A 17,804-nucleotide genomic window follows, 5' to 3' on the forward strand; every position below is an offset into this window, starting at 1 on the left:
TCTTATTTTTCCTTTGGGATCATACTGCAAGGCCTGGCTGAAATTTTGACTTCCGTCTTATTTTCTCAATGTCCTACTATAATGTTTTGCTGCTTGGATTTCTTTCTATCTTCCCCTTTATGAGGACACATGCACGCACATCCATTTACACATCTATATCAAACAACAAAGAGCAGTTAGATTCAAACCTTTGTTAAACTCCAAAATGTACATCCTAATTGATGTTTAGAATCTCACATGCAACAGCTGCTTTTCAGCTACCAGTTTCACAAAGGCATTTCATGACTCCTTATGACAGTTCTTTCTTTACAGTATTAATTCAGTTTCACACAACCCTCAGGATAATGGCATTTACTAAAAATAAACGAATAAATAGCATCATTATTCTATTTCTGTATTTGTAAAAACCAGGGACTGACTCTCATTTCGGTCAAGCCTGTCTAAAATCATAACAATTCTCCTGACATCAAAGGAACTACCTTCATGTCAAAGTGTTGTTAGCTAATAAGGAATTTGGCCAGACCGATTCATATTGTACGGGAAACATGTTATTTGTGATTAAGCTTGTAAAAATGAAGCAGTCACAACCCCTTTTCTGCTGTACATTCAGTAATCAGACTCACTCCTGCTGCATCTAAGTCCCTGCCAGGACGCACTAGGACATGACTAACATCTATTATATATTTGTTTATTCCTCTCCTTCCCAGGCAATAATCATGTGCAATGACCAATGGAGTATTTAGAATACACCCTATATACTTAAACTAGTCAAGGTAAGGTCAAAGATGTGAAGATTGCTTTTGCAGCAGGAGGTGGTGAGGTTTGTTGTAACTATTCGTTCCCGTGGGAATTTATTTCCCACTTTGGGTCAACTCTGAGGGAACTCTGTCTCTTGCACTGACACACTTATAAATGTTTTACCAAAGCAGCTGCTCTGGCTGGGAAAATATTAATGTGCTGGTTTTATGTGTGGTCTCTTCTCAGGATGCTACCAGTGGACTTGCTTTGCCTTTACTTTTTCCTCCTTCACACAAAATGACGTCTTGCTTAATTTTGCACTTCCCACTTCTAAAGTAAACTTATATCCTTCAAGTTATATCAGTGGAAATGCCTTTATTTAATACTGCACTATACTGAAAGCAGCCCCCCAAAGTACTGCTGTTTTCTGCTTCATTAGTAGAGATGATATTCTCAGAAAGCACCACTTGGAGTTTTACAATTGTTGTAAACTAACCATCCAAAGGCATTAAATGCAGAGGAACATAAAAATATTTCACAGCAGGAAAGCAGGAAGAAGGAAAGCAAACAATGCAGAAAAGCTAAATATATAGGGGAAATTCATCATAATGGAAGAAACACACAGAAAAAAAGGGTACTTAAAAATAGAAGAACATTCCGCATTTGAAAAGTACAGCAATTGTGATAAAAGCTCATAAAAAGTAAAATATAATTACAAGGTACAGAATTTGAACAAAAGAGATGTTTGAATGGTTAACATGCTGGCTTTGCTCGCTGCTAGTATTGTTATTTCAAAGTGGTGTTGAACAGGGCTACAGTCAAGTCTAGGAGGATGATTACAAACTGTTAGAGCACTACCTGTGACACAGAACACTATTTGCCAGCAGATTGGTTCCAGGCTCTGATTTTAAAAAGAGCATTTGCATAGCTGTGAACATGCTTAATTTTTATAGCAACACATTGCCTTCAAATTGGATTAATTATTGCAGTGTTTTATGTTAAAAACTTGTGATCTGATTCTGCAATTAAAAAAAAATTATATGTTGCTGCTTTAGGTACAGCAGATTCCTTTCATTTTCTTCTACAATGAAGCACTTCAGTACAATGGGCTCTGAAAACAATTTTTAATGCTGACTCCTCTGCATTCTAGCTTCATTTGTGGAAGTACACAAGCAGCCATAATAACAGCCTCAAACATAACTTTCAAAACACACTGCTTTTGTACTTCAAAAGAGATATGTCCCCATTTCTTTCTTATATGTCTCTTCTCAAGTCTTTTATTCTTTACAAAGAAATACAGAGCTGACCTGACAAAAACACTTTTCTTGACAGAATAATCAAAATTATCCTGCCTGAGTAAATCTGAGAGCTCTTTCCCTGATAGTGCTACCTGGGAGCATAAAGGCATATAATTTGTTTGTATCTCTTGGAAAAAATGTGGACTAGGGTGTAAAAGAAGATAATTATATATAGACCTAGAGTCTTACCAGTCCTCTGATCTTCAAGACAGATAGCTCTCATCTCAGATGCAGACCCATTGAATTCATTGAATGTACATAAGGGCCTTGAGGTCTATAATTGTGATGGGGACCTAAATGCTCACCTGTTTCACCCAAAACATCCCAACACCTGCTACCCAGGAAGGCAATGCACTCCCTGGCTTTTGGCACCCTCCAGGTGTCCATACCGCTTGAAGGTTCAAAGCTGGTAAGTGTGCTGAACTTATTTCCCAGAAAGAAAGAAAACTTGATATAGCTCTTTTTTTCACTTATTCACCCAGAATGAAGAACATGCTCTGTGATGTAAAGGGCTCACTCTCATCTGGTTTATTGCATTCCTGTTACTAGATAAAGGCATAAAAAGCAGTTCTTTAGAATGGCCTCTTTACTCCAGCCCACAACTTAAGAAAGTGGAACTCAGAACAAGAGGGGTAAATAGACATTTCTGAAGGAATGTAACTACTACAAGTCTTTATACTAAAAAAAACCTAAACCCCAACCAAGTAAAATCCCCCTTACCAATAAAAGCAGCTCACTTGTCTTTGCAGCACCTTGTCAGAATTTATGTTGCACCCTTACCCCTCATCCTGGTCCTCTGTTCATGCATATGATGCTCAGGTCATCCAAACCTGTCTGAAATGGCATACTTGTGTTTTCTTTGCATGGAAACCAAGGATGAGAGGCAAGACCAATCAAGTTTCGGCAAGGCCAAGACACACACTTGAGATGGGTATCAGACAAAGTCTAGACAGATTCCTTAACTGTTTTTTTAAAATTCTTTAATATTAACCATTTGGTCTTTATAAAACATTTAAAAAGTTGTATGTATTAATATTCTTTTAGTGAAGCATAAATAAAATCTCTGCTTCGGAGTCTGCTGTTCTGTTCTGAGTCTGTTACTGTATATATACTACATTTCCTGTTTCTTATATTATTTAAATACCAACATTAAAAACATTCAGAAAGACTAATTGGAAAAACACATGTCTGAAAAAATGTTTTTAACCCATTTGAAGGAGGACTGAGAGGAATGCTATGTGTACTTATTTAGAAAACTTCAGTAAATGAAGGCCTTTCAGATGGTGACTCTCTCACAACCTTCATTGCCTTGTATAAACTATCTTGCACTTTAGGAGGGACAGAAGTTCCCAGCGCTGGACCCACGTAGTATGATGGAAGTCTCTGTGCCATACACAACCACTGCTGGCCACCTTCCCTGCGCAAGTCAGATGATAGCCCCACAGTAATGTGGAAAGCAGTAAAGCTGATCAGTAGAACTTTGGTCAGCTGGTTTAAAAATGCTGCCTTTAAATCCAGTATTATTAAACTAGTTAAAAAGGCTCTATGAAGACAAGCCTGAAAGATAATGGCTTGGATAATGAGTCAATAGTTTCAGAGATTTTGAGACACATAAGTCTAAGTTTGGAATTTATACATGTTCTTGGTATTTTCCCACCTCAATGGCACAGTAAAGCTGCTTAAATAAAATGGAGTGAGAGAAATCAGCCATACCAGATGATTCATGTATGCTTCTGCCTCCACTCAACTCGTATTTCAAACAACTTCTCATTGAAGTTTATAATCAAATGCTTATATATTTTTCTTTATGGTATTGGTAAGCAATGGTCCCTTTGTCTACAGTCGGTCCCATAAAGTCAACTGTTATTTCAAGTGGTATTAGATCTAGGTATAGAAGACCTTTGTTAACCTAAATAGTTTAAAATTCTCCTAGTTATTACTAATTTTCTTAGAACCCTGCAGTTAAATTTACATTGGCAAGTTCATAGATTGCTCTGTGCCAAGAGAAAACTTGTATGGAAAAAGATGCTTCACATCCACATAGCTGATGAATATGTCTGATAAAAAAAGCGATTGAATAATAAGTTATCTTTAAAATATGTATGGTTTTATTCTGAGTGATAGTAAAGTTTAGGTAGCTTTAGCAGCAAGCCTCCTTAGGAAATTGGATGTGCAGAATCAAAATGTTTTCTATTGTCATTCATTCATTATTCTTGTCCTCTCTTCGAACAACCTGGATACCAAAATGCAGCTGTCTTGGTCTTTGTTCTCTTTTGAATTTTCCAACTTAAAACATATCACACTTATCACAATCATTGTGCTTTTCATTTGGGAAAACTGATTTTCCTTACCCTTTTTATATTTTGTAGAATCATGCAGAACTGTGTGATTGTGGAAATTATATTATTGTAGAAATTCAAAAGGATACATATGAGACACTTCAATGAACACCCCACATACACATATAGAAAACAGCAATAATTAAGGACACTCAGTTTAATCCTTGCCGAGCCCCAGGTGAGAGCTAGGAGTAGTCATACCATCATTCTCTATGTGGATATTTTCTTTTTATTCAGGTCTTATGAAAAAATAGAAGAACCAATAGAAGAATTGCCCAGAGGGCTTCATACTATAAAAGACAGAAAGATGCAGATCTAGTAGACATTCTGAATCTCTAGTTTTTAAAAGGTTTCTTTACAGCTGAAGTGTAGGTGAGAAGCAAACATGATTCAAAAATGGGATCTGAAAACAATTGTAAACTTGTAACATGATGAGGGACCTCATTTGGAGACAATCTCAGACAGACTGTACACAGGATGTCTGGCATAGATATGATGAGCCCACCTTGCTGGACACTTGCAACATCTGTTGTACATTTGAGCCCAGCAAACTCAACTTACCAAACACAGCACACTGACCAGTGATCCACAGGGTGACTACATTTTGTGCTTTCAATAGGCTGGGCAACCACCAACAGAACACATGAGATGACCACCTCTGCGACTTTTGAATGTCAGTCCAATCAGAGACATTACTTTGAGTGGTGCATCAAGTATTTATCTTGAACAAATATATTTCATCTAGCAGGAATGGTAAGAGGCTAACATACCATTAGTCCCTACAGTAAATCAGGCTGTAGACTGATGTGTCCCAGTCTTCAGGTGGAGATGGCTCCGAATTTCAAGCGCTTTGACTTTCATTCTCAGACTTCTTCCATGTATCATTCCACAAAGACTTGCTATGAAAGTAGGGCACTTGCCACATAATCAGGGATTTCATCAAATACATCTCATTGTTAAGTTTTTCTTGATATCACCCTCTTGAATTTTTCCAGTTTTATCTCCATGTAGATACAGAAATAGCTCTGCATCTTCTTTGATATTTACATTTTAATGTTATTTGTGAACTATAGAACTACCATTGTTCAAATACATATAATTTAATCAACATTTCAATGGGCTCATTGTTTCCACAGAACAAGCATTACTTTTTACAGTCAAATATAATACTGACAGAAATTGTTCAAATATCAGTGACTAATTCCATCATCAGTTCACATTCTGGCAAAAAACACTATAAAGTTTATTTACATATACTTGTTTTTCAGTCAGTTCTTGCAGACCAGATATGACGGTCCTTTGTTAGTTACGACCTGGCCAGAGTATAAATTTTTCTTTTTAAACACTTTTCATGAGAGGATTCCTTTGGTCCCTTTGAGATATATTAGAGGACATTAGAAATGTGCATAATAGTTATACACACTACTATGCCTGAGTAACTGAAGGTACTGTCAATTCTCCTGTTAAAATATTCACAGCTTTAACTGAAATGCAGTTTGTATAACAGACACAGATCACTTACCCACCTCAGTCAACTGTTTGCAGTATACTTTTGTAATTTCTCATTAGCTAGCATGTCTGCCTTCTGCCACAAACTGACATACATTCCTCCCATCTGTTACAAATCCAATTTAATTATCAGCTACGATTATTAACACAACAACTACTTTTATGCATGGAGAGTCTGTCCTTTTCCCCATTGTCAGAATTTTTGTGAGGTAATATTTTCAAGTAAAGTTTTCATAACAGATTATTTCAAAAGGTCTATTTCTTTATACATCATGTTTTTATTAGTGTTAGATTCTAGATCCACTAAGACCAGTCAGTAATTCAAATGAAACTATATTTTCATACAGATTTATCTGATTAACTCTTTATTTGACTGTTTGCAAAATGGAACATTTCTTTGGACTATTTCTACAACTGTAGTTAAGTTAGAGATTTTGAAGTTAATCAATACTGATATATTGCATACATCACAGCATTGTCAGTTATGAGAACTATCATCTGAACTAGAAAAGCAAGTAGAAATGAGAGATCATTAAAAAGTTAATTATTATTAGACTAAAAGGAAATTAACTAAACAAGACATAATGGAAAAATAGAACATTTAAACAAAATTTTAAAGTACATGAAAAACTGAAGAATCATATTTAGTGGGAAAAGAAATAATCTCAAATGGAATTCTAATCTCTGTTAACTGATTACCACTCCTAAAAATCGAGAAAAAAAATCTGAGCTGTGTAGAAAGAATCCTCATAGTTCATTTGTAATCAATTTATACGATAATAGTGTTTAAAATTATTTTTACATATACTAGCAACAATTTACAAAACAACAAAAAAGCGCCTTTTTCCCATTTTAAATTGGAAATTTTGAAATCAGCTGTGAAAATATTAAAACTGTTTTAAAATTGTCAGGCTTTTTTTGTGAACATCTGATGCTGGTTGGCTAGCCAAATTAATTTTCTTTTTTTCACATCTCAACCTATACTGTTTGCATTGGGTTTATGTGCTAAGGTAGTGGGGAGGTGGCTGCAGTGGTGTTTTCTCACAGAAGACACTAGAAGCTACCCTCATGATGGACAGAACCACTTCCAGCCAGCTCAGAGATGAACCCACTGCTGCCCAAAGCTGAACCCGTCAGTGATTTTGGTAACACCTCTGTGCTAACATATTTAAGAAAAGGTAGAAAAAACTGCACAGCAGTTGTAAGAGGAGTGAGAAAAAGTGAAACAACTCTGCAGACACCAAGGTCGGTGAAGAAGTAGAGGAAAGAGGTGCTCCAGGTGCAGAGATTCCCCTGCAGCCCTTGGAGAAGACCGTGGTGAAGCAGGTTGTCCCTCTGTAGCCCAGGGAGGACCATGCCAGAGAAAATATGTACACTACAACCCATAGAGGACCCCATGCTGAAGCTGGCTCCTGGTAGGAGCTGCAACCCATGGAGAGGACCCCATGAAAGAGCAGATTTTCTAGCAGGAAGTGTGGCCCATGGGGAACTCACACTGGAGTTATCTGTTTCTGAAGGACTCTACCCTGTGGAGAGGACCCATGGTAGAGCAGTTCTTGAATAATTGCAGCCCATGGGAAGAACTCATGTTGGAGAAGGTTGTGAAGGATTGTACTCTATGGGAGGGACCCCATGGTGGAGAAGAGCATGAAGAGGAAGGAGCGGCAGAGATGAAGCATTATGGACTGACCACAACCCCCATTTCTCATCCCACTGTGCTGCTTGGGGAGAGGAGGTAGAAGAGTTAGAGGGACGTTGAGCTTGGGAAGAAGGGAGGGGTGGGGAGAAGGTGGTTTTAGTTTTGTTCTTATTTCTTACTATCTTACTCTGTTATTAACTGGCAATAAATTAAATTAATTTCCCTAAGTTGAGTCTGTTTTGCCTGTGATCGTAATTGCTAAATGATCTGCCTGTCCTCATCTTGACCCACAACCTTTTCCATTGTATTTTCTCCTCCTGTCCTGTTGAGAAGAATGATAGAGCAGCTTGATGGGCATCTGGCAGCACCAAGGTGAATGCACCACACTACACCTGAATAGTATTTTCTGAAAATAATTCCCATAACTGATTTGAGTGTATGCTTAATTTCATAAAATGCATCTTTATTTGTTTGCTATTACTGAGAACAAAGTCCTTCAATCTTACTTCCTCAAACTGTTCTTAATATACAGCAGGACTTCAGTGACATCCCTAATTGATAAAGTTGTCTGACGTAATCTTTTAGACCCTGCTTTGCTTTATCATTTGACCCAAATTCTTTTGGTGTGGGATGTCCCATGTTAGTTGTCTTTATACAATCACTCTTTTCTTTCTGGAAAATTTCACTAATATGGTCCAAACTTTGGCCAGGCAAATGTATTGTCTTGACCTTGTTCAACATTCTGGCAGCCCTTCCTCTGCAATGTTCATAACGCTGTATTTTGGGGTCCCTGACCTGGATCAGATGTGAGCACTAGCAATGATTGTAGGGTATCATGTGACATGTTGGACAGAAACTGAAAGAAGGAGGTAGATGAACTCATTATAAGGATGGAAGAAGGAGCTTAGAGAATGTGACTGGATATCAGTGTTTGAGGGAAGAGAGAACCAGATCAGATGGGGAGCCAGGAATGGTGCTAGGATAACGGGAGGCAGAAGTAGCTAGACAGGGCTAGGGACGATGACCGTTTTGCAGGAGTTTGCTAATGGCTAAGCAAGAGGCCTGGGGCTGAAGGTTGTTGTGGGATGCATCTGTGTATTTTAGTTTGGATATTGGTACTAGCAACCAGTTTAGCACTGGATCAAGAGTGTACTTCTGAAAGAAATCTCCTGATGATCCCTGCTACTGTGTTCTGGCTCATATGGTACAACACACATCATAGATTCCTTTCAGATTAAACGGGGAAATGCGCTACAGAACTTCAGTTACTGTACTTCTACCTATGCACTGCTAAGACTTTTGGCCCAGTAGGCCATCTGCGGCCTTCAAGCCTAAGGAGCAAGGTGGCTTGCATTCATGTTCTTAGACTTGGCCTGAAGACTGTGTACTCACTATGCATAACACTTGGCCTGGATCATCACTGGACTCCGGGTGACTTTAAGTCCTAGTAATTACTTTTGGGTGAGAGCATGAAATCATATGAAAGTTTGCCAGAATGTTTTTATAGCATCCCTGTGAGAATGTGTGACGCATATGCTAAGTTATGGCACTGGGAGGCACTTGAGACAGAAGGGCCTGCAGAGGTAGGAGGATTGTCCTGGGCAGAGGAAGCTAAACCTGATGTAATTAATGTTCATATTATCTGGCTGGAACATGCTTTGCTGTGCACTTCTCTAACACTTGTGGCTGGGTTTCCTCCGGGAGAAAGCTGGTTGGATCATTTCAGCAAAAGACAGGAGAAATGAGCTGGCACATATCCAGTGTAGATAAATGGGGGACCAGATCTGGGAGCAGTTGCCAGACCTGGAAGATAACTATCTGACAAATGCAGGTGCATTCCAAAGCCAGGATGTGAAGAGACTGGATACATGACAGGGGACCAAGAAGGACGGCGAGGGAGTGAGGGCATTTGAGAGGACTGGGACAGCATCTGTAATGAATGGACAAGGAAGAGGCAACCACTTTTTGCAGAAAAGGCAGAGTATCTGAAACATTAATAAAGTTTTCTTAATGCCTTTCTCAATTTTAATGTTATTTTATTATTCCCCCTCTAATTTATTTGCCTTCTTTGTGACCTGAACTACTGCAGCCCTTTCAGTTTCTCTGTCTATGAAGGTTTTCCAGATCCCTTTGTTTAAACATGCTCAAACACCACAGACACATGAATGGGTTAGTCTGAAGAAAGTCTATTTGGCTTGCTACTAAATGATTTTGCATCACCTCCAAAAGTCAAATCTATCCCTGGATTTTCAGTGCTCACCTTTCAAAGCAAAAGCTTTCCATCTTCTCTGTTTTAAAATGCAAAGTCTAATTATTTTTCTTCCCTTTTGAAGCGACTTGTCCATGTTTATGCCTGAGGCTTCACCTCTCCCTTCATTTATTGACAACCTCATCTTTCAATATTTTAGATTGACTTTACTGGCAAGCTCAAAAGAGGAACAAAAAAGACTTGGAGTCCACTGAGAATGAACTGCTTCCCTACCTCTGATCCAGAGTAGGGCAAAAACACACTAGTGGTGTGCTTGCTGCTATGAAAAGGTTAATCCACCTAGGACATCCCCAGATAAGTCTGTCAGAATATAAGCCTTAATAGCAACTGATTCTTGATCAAAACTTCAGTTGAAAGAAACACTTCTATGATCAGCATTTCAGCAAATAATACCCTTTAAGCTACATCTGATGTGATGCTGAGATTTGCAAACTCATCTCTCATCACTGTTTGAATGAGTAGAGAAAGACACGATTTAAACTTCTTTATGAAAGTCAAGGAAGAGAACAAGGAAGCGGGATATTAAAAAGCAGCTCAAGGTACTGAGGTGATCAGACTTCAATTGTCAATATTAGAGCTTCTTTTGAGGCATTCAAAAATCCAATGAAATTCCTACATGTGATTAGTCAAACTCTTCTAGAAAGTAGAGATGGAAAGCGCACCTCTTCTTTTTGAGAGAAAATGCTTTTCTTTTGTATAGGTCTTGTCTGACCTGATTTCTATATTTGACAACTGTTTGTTTTTTGGCTCTGAGGGGGTTGCATTTTGAAAGGAGAGAGGTGTACAACTTTATGGCTCTGTCTCAACTGTAGGGTTAGATTTTAGCTACCTTAGCTATCACTCTGGCAAATCTACATTTCATCCAGAGCTTCCACTGAGAACCATGATTGGATTTTCTAATATAGGCCTTGAAATGTCTATGTGTTGCATCATGTGGCCTTTATTTGTGGGTTTGTGTAATAAAATGCTTTTAAAGACCACAAAGTACAACTATAATTACTCATTTTAATTTTTTTTTTTTTAATTTTAAACTTTAGTAGAAATCAATTTCTTTAGGCTTAAATAGCTTTTTGGCGCAACTGTAGTATTTCTGTAACTGATGACATTGCATGTTGCAAACTGTCTGTGCAGTGCTGACACCGGCAAGTCCAAATGCCAGCCAATAGTATGCACAGTAGTAGCCCTAGGACAAGGATAGCAAATGAGTATGTATCTAATTAAAGTTCTCTAATAGGATTAATCAGTTGACATTTTGCCACATAAATCAATAGTTGGATTTTCCTCCCATCACAAAGCCTCCTTTTTGCTGAAGAAGCTATTCACTCTTAGCTAGAAAGTCAATGTTTTAGGCAGATGATTGATTTGCCCTACATTTTATGCATTCGGATTCAAAATGAAAACAACAGATGGCTTTCTCTACAGTCCTAAACCTAGATTTGATTGGTGTAATCCACTCAACACTGCTGGAATTCAAACCCTGTAAACCTAGAATGACCTATGGATCTCTCTTCTGCCCCATCTCAAACATATCCTGTCCAATTTAGCAGGTACAATATCAACTGATTTAGACCTCCAGGAGGAGTATGGTAAGACAAGGACTATTCTGTCACTCTTAATAGCTGCCACGACACTGAAGCAATGGGCAAAGTAACCTCACACTGGGTAGAATCTCATTAAGAATGACCAGAAGAAACCAGGCCACTCTCCAGATTACAGCCTTCATCAGCTGGACCCTCCAATTAGTGCACGTTACTCGGAGCTGTTACTTGTTTGAATGGAAACTCTTGGGCTGGGCCTGAGAGGATTTGGCTTTTAATTAGGTAATTATAAATCCCTAATTGTAGGCTGATAATCTTTCCAATATCTCTTCTTAACTTTGGCGCCAACTAGACCAGATGACTCGGATTTATCCTCATCCTTGAGAAGAATGAGATTTTTCTTCCAGAGATAAGAGTTGTTGTCTGTAGATCATGAGTGATTGGGTGTAAAGATTACTAGTATTTCTTAAGCTGCTTAGACAAGGCATTAAAGTTCGTTTTTTCTTAACTGTAAATAGTGAACATATTATAATGTGTTTTCTATAGGTGAATCTGAATCTGTACAACTGCAATACCAAAATTTGTAGAAACATTAGTATCCATGTATAGTAACTGTTACATTAAACAACATGATTTTTCCATGTAGAATATATAATTTCACAAAATGCAATAAAAATCTATTCTAAACAAGAGGAAAATTGTACACTTTATATATATAATTGAAATATCCTGCTGTTTCTTTAGTGAAATCTGGCACTAGTGAAAGATAACAGACTGTTACACTTACTCAGGGAAACTGCTCACAGGAGTGAGCTTCAGGAGTCAGTAAATTCAGAACATCATCATAGAAAATTAAAAAAACACCAATTTCACCTCAAAATTGAGTTTAAGGAATATCAAACCTACTTAAGAATCAGCAAAATTCAGGGAATAATCATGGAAATAAAAAGGAGAGGTAAGAGTGATTTTGCAAATAATATTAAGGATTACTGCTTAGAAAAAGTGACATAAAGAGAACTCATATTGAACAATTGGGCTAAATAAACCTAAAAGTAAATGAAATGTTTATTTTTTGGTCACATGAACTATATTTGTTTGCATAAAAACTATAAATATTTGTTTGGTTTTGAAAAGCCTTTTGCGTTTTTTCCTGTTCAGTTTTTTTCTTCAACCAATAGCTGAAAACCTCATGATTTGGCTTGGTGAATACTTTCTGATGCAAACCTGATGTTGTTGCTGCTGTAGCATACAGTAACTTTAGATTTATACAAATTTATAGGACATAGATCTTATATGCAAGGCCTCTGTGTCAATCTCTATGGCTAATCTGAGGACTTGACCAATTTCAGCATAAATACACCCCAACAGATTATGCTTTTTAATTGTTCTCTCAAATACACAAAAAAAGTGCTTTCAAATGCTGAGGAGCCTAATAGGAAAAAAGATTTTACAGTCATCTCCAGATGAAAGCTGGAGTAGGGAATGTGAACATCATAAACTGTACATGAAGAAAAGAAAAGGCATAAACAAGAGAGAAGATAGAAGTGTATGTGGAATTTACTTCCTCTAAATCAGTTGTGTACCTTGAAATTGGGAAATCCAGCTCCTAAAAGATATTACAGTTTTACAACCATTTTTGAACTATGGGATGAAAATGCAGAGTTAAGGTCAGTAAACAAAATAAAAAATATTGCAGAATTAATTCACATACACTGTGGGTGTTATTTCATGTTTATGACCTCTCTTTGGAAGCTCATCCAAATCACCAGGAAATCATTCAAATGAGGGAGTCAAATTTTTCATAGCAGCTCCCTTTGGATTTAATTGAATGTATGGGAATGAATTTGAAGGCAAAGTCTGGTTATAAAAACTGCATTGCATTGGTGTATGCAGATATAATTCTTATTAATATGGATAGAAAGCTATAGTTGTTTCATAGACAACCTAAAAAAATTCACAGGTCCCCAGAATGAATCAATTTTGGGAATAAGAATTTTTAAATGGTTAAGATTCTTTTATTAGTTAGGCTTGAGCTAGGTTTCTGGGTGCCTGAATTCACCAAAACTCACTATCTAAGTGCCATGTATATGACTTTTTAAAACCATCTGTAAAGAAATGTTATGAACAGAAAGGTAAACAGAAGATACCTTTTCACACTTGGAAGAATCTACACAGAATGCTTTGGGTTGGAAGGGACTTTTAAAGGTCATCTAGTCCAAACATCACAAGGTACATAAGGGGTCACCAGTTAAAAGTTTACATTACATTTGTAATATCTACTTTTTTCATACCTCTTCATGCACTGTTTTAGATTAGCATTTTATTCTGCAGAATTCTTAGAAGAACTAGAACATAAAATAACGACTGGATAGGTGCAGTCTACATGCCTCATTTTTTGTAATTATGTTCATTGACCGATTCTTCTGTATAAAACCTTTTCTTTCTGAAAATAGAAAATAGTTTTAAATAGGTGGGAAAGATTATGAAGTGCTAAATTCTTTTGTAACTCTTTTGATATCCACCCTGATAGCCAGCTTACAGTAGCCAAGAAGCTGGCCCATAATTAAGAAGATGCAAAATCTACAACAGTTCTCACCAAATTATTAAATGTGTTATGTGCAAGGTTGTTTCCTGATCATTTCAGAAGCTTTATTTTATTCTTTTTCTTTTTTTTTTTTTTTTTTAATCAGTTTTGGACACAATTTCCTCTGGTTAACCTGCCTCTTAGTAGAATGAAAAAGGCATTGTCCTCTGCTGGAAGAATTATGTGATGAGGAAACCACTTCTGCAGGAGACAAGCTTGTGGTCAATTTTCTCCCTGTGTACAGAGCAAAGAAAAAGCTTTCTGTAAAGAAGAATTTAAAATAGGGCTTTCATGAATCATTGTTTGCTGGACATGCCAGGGAAATCTAAATTAAGGAAGACATCCTTTCACTTAGTTAGGGAAAACCACAGTTCATAATTCTTTCAGAAACATACAATGGCAAACTTTGTACTATTTAGATACTGAAAGCCAAACCAGATTAGATTAAAAACTGGCTAGCTATATTTTATAATTCTCCAGGAAGTGCTTTTTATGAGAATTGGAGGGGAAAAAACTTAACTGCAGTAGAACTTATCAGGAATTTTTGACTACATGGATTTTCATTGGAAAAGATTAATGTTCAAAACCTAACTTTTTATAGAAAAGGGAAGGTTTGGAAGGAATTACTTTTGGAAAGCTTCACGGTGTCAAAAAGAGATTTCAGGCTTTATTACAATTAGACAAAAACTGCAGAGATCAAGAGCCTGGATGATGTCCCATAGTCCTGAGGCACGGGAAAACAGACTTACAGTGTAAAACATGTATGGCATGAAACATGAACACAGATCTGCTATATTCCAGGTGAATGTCCTACTAAAAGGGTACATATTCTATGTTTTGTTTGCTCAAACAATGTTATTTTTACAGTAGTAGTTCCCTGATCTGAGAAGGCCAGAACAGTAACTTTCTCTCTGCTGTTTCATAAAAAGAGAGGAAAGTAACCTAATTAATCAAATCATCATCATTATTAACTATTAGTAATAGTATAGCTGAAGTTGTTAACTATGTCCAAGGCTTCTCTAAACTGTAATACTTCACTAGCTTACATCTTCCTACAATTAACTGGTCTTTCACCATTCCTGCCACTTTAACCTGGGAAATTATTTATTTCTTTGTTTATGCTGTGAAGTTTGAAATGCAAGAAAGATGAACATAGTTGTCTGAGGGAAAGATGTTTACCAATATTAGCCCAAAATAAAACCAAGATCCGAAGGAATACATCATGAGAATTTACATCTAGATCTGGAACCAAACTTTACAGAGGCTCCTGGAGGAACAAATTATAAAGCTCTTGATTAATTAGAAGTCCTCAAACTAGAGTTGTTTTAAATTTGAATCAATATTATAGCAATGCAATCATAAGTCTTAGAAATTTTTGAAACATAATAAAACCATGAAATAAAGTTAAACTTTTTTTTTTATTGATAGTCTTCAAATTTATTATTATTTTACTTACATTTGAACTTCATAGTCTGAATCAGAAACAAGTATTCAGAAAGGACTGGCAGGACATGAAAAAGACATATGTATCCCATTATTAAATTTTGATGATTCATTATAATTTTTTATTAGCTCATCCATCCCTTAACTCCAACCTTTAGTATTGTTCTCTGAATTGGCATAAAATTCTGCAAAACTTGGAAATATTACTAGATTTTTACTTAAAGGCAGGCAAACTTTGGAACGCATTTTATTTTCATTGCATATGTTGAGTTCATTCATGGCTATGACTAAAATTTTGATAAGATGCAAGTCCATATGGATGAGAAACTAAGGGGTCAGATACTTGCAATTTCATTACTCAGCTTTAAAAATACTATACATCTCTAATTACTTTCCTTTGAACATTCTTGCTTGGCAAACAGTCCCCTACACAGAATGAGTCAAGTATAAGAATTGTATTATTACATCCACAGTAGTATTAGGGTGTAAGAGAAAAAACGTTTGCAGAGAAAATTAATTGAACTGTTGCTACAGAGGGGAAAAATGAGGGCTTTGAGCAAGCTCTTTTTTAATGCTCACATAGAAGCAAGTTAAATATGTTCTAAGAATAATAACATCTCTATTTTAAACTTAACTGTGGTAGTCAATTAGCCAGTTGGAGAGAAAAGGGCAGTTATTATCAGCAGGAATATCAGCAGAAAGATAGTGATAAAAGCTGTCAGCTCTGTGAGTTACAGATGGTGACATAAGAGTTCTCTCTTGCAGAACTACAATGCAGGGAACATAAAAATGTTTGCATATGCCATGAAAATAACATCTCTTTTTTAGTCCATAATTTTTAGAGACATCACAAGCATTAATGCCAAAAGCCATCTTTTGTAGATGTTTTAAGTATTAAGAGGTTAAAGAAAGACTAGTTATTTTGGAAAGGTTTTCTTCCATGGTCCTTCACTAACTGTCTTTGTGAGCTTATTTAAATGTTAGCTGTAGTTTCACACATGATTTTAGATGTATTAGCTGATGGATGTTACATTCTGGTATGCACAGGTTTAAGTTTGCTGGATTTAAATAGTTCTTTCAGTGCTGGGGGCATTTTTTTGGTGTCTATAGACAGGTAATGGTAGGATTTGCTAATACAGAAACTAAGAAATGATCCTGAGAGATCATAAGGTAAGACTGTCATCACGCAGATTGAGCTCTTTACTAGGAAATCGTGAGTTTCCAAATTCTTTTAGTCATTATGGTAAGCATTGGATTTCTCTGTGGAAACACTCAACAGCCAAACCACAGAAGCTTTCCTTAAATTCCACCAAAGCCAGTTCACAGTACTGAATCAGGTCTCAAATTGGACCTAGATATAATCATCATAATTAAAAGCTGAATTCATAAACAAGGGACAGAACATAACAAATAAAGGCCAGAGAAACCATGATGAAGCAATAGAAAAGTGTGTTCTCAGTGCAGCAGTCCTGTTTCTGACATGCTTTTCCTACTGGTTTATATCATCCAGCTCCTGGGAAATCAGGTGCTTCCTGCCAATTGAAGATCATTAACACTCTGAAAACAAACACATGGTTTTCTGTAGATTCTTGTTAGCATATTAAGGCTCTTGCTGTATGGGAATACATTTTGATCTAACCACAGGCAGGCACTTCAATGTGTCTTTTTAGCTTGAAAGAGACAAATGCTTAGTTTATATCAGATTGTAAAGAATCGGAATAACATGGAAAAGAAGAAGAGGGACAATAATGAAATTAATCTGATATAGCTTTGGACATCTGTAGTAGGTGATGTCTATATATAAGCTAATATCCTCCATGAATCCTTTTATCATAAATGAAGAGGAAATAGGCACTTTTGGTACTCTAAACAGTTAGCTCAGATGTCAATTCTTACAGTGTAAATGTTTACATTTATTCAGGTGAATCCAACTCTGACATTATAACATGTAACCTTTAAATTATGATGTCATGCTGTTAAGTCTGAGCTGATTTCTAGAGCTTCAAATCAGTAATGTACTTAAGCAATAGCCTAATTTTAAGCATATGAATAGTCCTATTGAAGTTGGTGGGATATTCACATATTAAAGATACACTTCAGCACTTTGCTGAATCAAGGCCTATGTGAGTAATGTGCCACATGTGGTTTTTCTTGCAGTAACTCTGTTACATCACTTTACCTTTAGGCAGTAATTTCACTGTACAGTGGAATGAATGTTTTCAGAAAGCTCTCTTAAATTTTTAAGATTTTGGCATTTTTAGAGCAGATGCTAGTAAATTAGTAAGACTTGTATTCTTTCTTATGCTTCATAATAGCACTAAAATCTAATAAAATATAATTCAATGTTTTGGCTACCGCATTAATTGAACACTAAAGCTGTTTCCATCTCTTAGTAAGGGCTCAAAATATCATTAGAGACATGCTAACTTTTTTTTCCATGTTTCATG

The sequence above is a fragment of the Strix uralensis genome, chromosome 3 (genome assembly GCF_047716275.1).
Source record: "Strix uralensis isolate ZFMK-TIS-50842 chromosome 3, bStrUra1, whole genome shotgun sequence".
Taxonomy (NCBI): Eukaryota; Metazoa; Chordata; class Aves; order Strigiformes; family Strigidae; genus Strix; species Strix uralensis.